Consider the following 3790-nt stretch of genomic DNA (forward strand, 5'->3'; position numbering starts at 1 on the left):
GCAGGGTTCCTATGAGCCGAGCAGGTCCAGTCGATTGAGTTCCTCCCGGCCCGCGGCCCGGACGGGGGCGGCCATTTTGCGCGCTTTCCGAGGCCTCCCGCGCTTGTACACGCCAAAAGAGGGGACATCGACACAGAGGGACGGGATGCGCAGGCATGCTCTATGCAGGACCGCACCATGCATGCACGGTGGCGCGACGAACGCCATGATGTCACGACGTGCGGCAACTGTGGATTCGCACACTTAAAGCGGCAATGTCCAGCCAAAGCGCGACAATGCCTCTGCTGCAGCAGGATGGGCCACTACGCTGCCTGCTGTCGAGCAGCTCAACGTGCCAACTCTCTGCAATTCTGCCAACCTCGCAGGGACGTGCGGGCCATTTAGCCCCCATACACCGAATCATACCCTGACGACGTGCAGACCGGTGATACCGACGACCGGGAAACCTTTTGTGTTGCGGTAATAAACAAGAACTGGATGTCCCCAAGTCGGACCCACCAGCCGATGCCAGTGCACAGCATTAATCCGGGCGATGAATGGTGTGCCATCCTAACGGCCAACCCAAATCCGTCGCCCACCTAATAGACTGGACTTATGAGCCTGTTTGCACATTGGACTCACTGAATTGTTTTGCAATACTGTTAACGTGTTTCTTTCTTGTTGTTCCAGAAGTTCTGTTTCGATATTTGCTGATTGCACTTGTTTTGTTTGTGCTACAACCTCGTTGCTCTGTTGCACCTGACACCTTCCGATGTATATAGTTTAGCCTCATGTACATGTTGTAAATATTGCACACACATATTCATATGCACTCAGTACACACCAATATTTATTACCATGTCGGCACATTTCCTTGTGAAAAGGGGGGATGTCATGATATCCACATTAACATATCATAACATATTCTCTGAAGGTAAACTTGCAGGTTGAGTTCGTAATTAAGAAAGCAAATGCAATGTTGTCATTTATCTCAAGAGGCTTGGAATATAAAAGCAGGGATGTACTTCTGAAGATTTATAAAGCACTAGTTATTCCCCATTTATTCTTCTGGGCCCCACATCTCAGGAAGGACATACTGGCAGTGGAGCGGGTCCAGTGGAGATTCACACGGATGATCCCAGGAATGGGAGGCCTAACATACGATGAACATCTGAGGATCCTGGGATTATATTCATTGGAGTTTAGGAGGTTGAGGGGAGATCTAATAGAAACTTACAAGATAATGAATGGCTTAGATAGGGTGGACGTAGGGAAGTTGTTTCCATTAGCAGGGGAGACTAGGACCCGGGGGCACAGCCTTTGAATAAAAGGGAGTCACTTTAGAACAGAGATGAGGAGAAATTTCTTCAGCCAGAGAGTGGTGGGTCTGTGGCATTCATTGCCACAGAGGGCGCTGAAGGCCGGGACGTTGAGTGTCTTTAAGACAGAAGTTGATAAATTCTTGATTTCTCGAGGAATTAAGGGCTATGGAGCGAGAGTGGGTAAATTGAGTTGAAATCAGACATGATTGAATGGTGGAGGACTCGATGGGCCGAATGGCCTTACTTCCACTCCTATGTCTTATGGTGTTATGGTGCAATCACACACACACACTGATGGACAGGTAGTTGGACTAATCAACACACACACAACATCGCAGCGAATCACCAGTGAGGGCACACGCACTATAAAACAGGGCACACCACAGTTCCCGCTCATTCTACCAGGAGATAGCTCAGAGCACAGAGCTGACAGCGAGCCACTCAGACATACACCATGTGCTGAGTGCCTCACTAAGATAGTGCTAGGGCTGGGTCCACAGGTTAGCTGTTGAAGTACGAACCACAGCCAGAAGTTAATAGTTATTATTGTACAGAATAATAAAACAGACTTGTACCATCTACACCCGTGTTGGTTCATTTGTGTATCGCAACACCCAACACGACAGTTTCTGGTTGGGAAACGTACGTACTGCTTTCTTTGGCACGCAGTCGTCCACACATTTGCTGATGAAGTCTGTGACAGTGGTGACATACTCATTTCAGTTAGTCGCTGAGTTCTTAAATATGGACCAGTCCACTGTCTCCAAGCAGTCACGTCAGAGCTCTTCTGCTTCCTCGAACCAGCACTGCACGACCTTCTTAGCTGGATTGTCCCACTTAAGTTTCTGCTTGTATGCCGGGAGAAGGAGCACCGTCCTATGGTCTGATTTTCCAAAGTGCGGCCACGGGATGGAACGGTAGGTGCCCTTGATTTTTGAGGAGCAGTGGTCAATCGTGTTGTCTCCCCTGGTGGGACAGGAGATGAGCTGGTGGAATTTTGGCAGTACACTCTTGAGGTTGGCCTTGTGGAAGTTTCCGGCCACGATGAATGTGCTTTCAGTATGGACAGTGTTTGACTATTCACCACCCAAGCCCTCAAACAAAAGCTAAAAATCACAGCATTTTCACTTCACCCACATCAAGTTACCCAGAGACACAACAGACACGTTCCAGACAAGGATGGGATTTGAAGCCACGTGTACAGAGCACAATGGATTATTGTGCATCACCTTAACAACGTGGTACAGCTGCTTTACTTCAGGGCCCTGTAGTATCCCTCAATCAGACTTCTTTGAGTTTCTTTCGCACAGGTGCTGATTTACAGTGTACCGTCAAAGTGTAAATAAAAAATAAATATCTGAGGAGAAAGGTTCAGTTATTAGAACTTGGGCTTCTGGCGCTAAGGTAGCGCGTCTGACTCCACATCAGAAGGTTGCGTCCAAATCACGTCAGGCTCCCGGAGATTTTCTGCAGCTGGTTCCAGGAATTTCTCTCTGTGTTGGAATGTTTTTGAAATGACTCCGTTCAAAAGCGCAATTCAAATAATCTTTTCCGGATATTTCTGATTTACCTGCTCAGTTTATATTTTTGCAAGGTTTAATATCGGATCAAATATCACGAGACTCAAACTCGTCCTGTTAATGCAGAATGACAGTGAGTTCAGTAAGAAATGTTTACAAACAACTGCAATTTATTTCTGCTCAATGTACACAGTTACAGTGATCTGTATTAAACAGCAGGAGCGGGAACCGCAGTCCGCAGTCTTCACCTTAACGGTGAGACTGAATTTCAGTTTGGGGGTTTCAGAGAGAGCGGATGTTATTGCGGAAACTGAAGTCACTTTTCCTGTGAATGGAGCCGGATAAAGAGCCCTGGCCGGCCTGAGAGTCCCCGAGCCTCCATGAATCTTCACAGCTCACAGAGTGAAGGGCTTTTCCACTTTGAAAATGACCATGTCCGGCAGCTGGAGCTTTCCCTTGTATTTTCTGGGATCTGGGAAACAGCGGATCACCAAACAATAGAAATGAAACACATAGAATCGCAGTATTTATTCACAAGAGATAAACATCAGCTCACGTATCGGAGCCAGTGGCCGCGTCGCCTAATGGATAAGGCGTCTGACTTCGGTGAATTTCAGTGATGATATCAGAAGATTGCAGGTTCGAGTCCTGCCGCGGTCGTTTTTTACAGAAATCCGGTGCAACTTGCTGACAGCCGAGTTTTCCCTCCTCAGCTCAAACTTCCACCTGTCCATCCAAACACTGTTGGGATTTTTTGGAATGTAATTTCTTGTAACTTTGTTCATTCAATTGTCTCTCATATTTTGTTTAGCCCCTAATGAATCCACAATATCTGTCTAATTTAGATAAAGTATTGAATAAATTATTATGCATCAATCGGTTAAATACAATTCTGTGGAGGAAATTCGAATGTCCTCAGGAAGATGGATAGAGGCATAGATGTTTACAGCATGACAACAGGCCGTTCGG

At 46.8% G+C, this 3790-nt stretch overlaps 1 non-coding gene across 1 annotated transcript; it reads left to right on the top strand.

Moving 5' to 3' along the window:
- The first annotated feature begins 3391 nt into the window (after window positions 1-3391).
- Window positions 3392-3481, top strand: trnar-ucg (transfer RNA arginine (anticodon UCG)). The gene is given in 2 exon segments: window positions 3392-3428; window positions 3446-3481. It is a non-coding gene; the product is annotated as a tRNA-Arg (tRNA).
- The last annotated feature ends 309 nt before the right edge of the window (window positions 3482-3790 follow it).

The sequence above is a fragment of the Scyliorhinus torazame genome, chromosome 24 (assembly GCF_047496885.1).
Source record: "Scyliorhinus torazame isolate Kashiwa2021f chromosome 24, sScyTor2.1, whole genome shotgun sequence".
Classification (NCBI taxonomy): domain Eukaryota; kingdom Metazoa; phylum Chordata; class Chondrichthyes; order Carcharhiniformes; family Scyliorhinidae; genus Scyliorhinus; species Scyliorhinus torazame.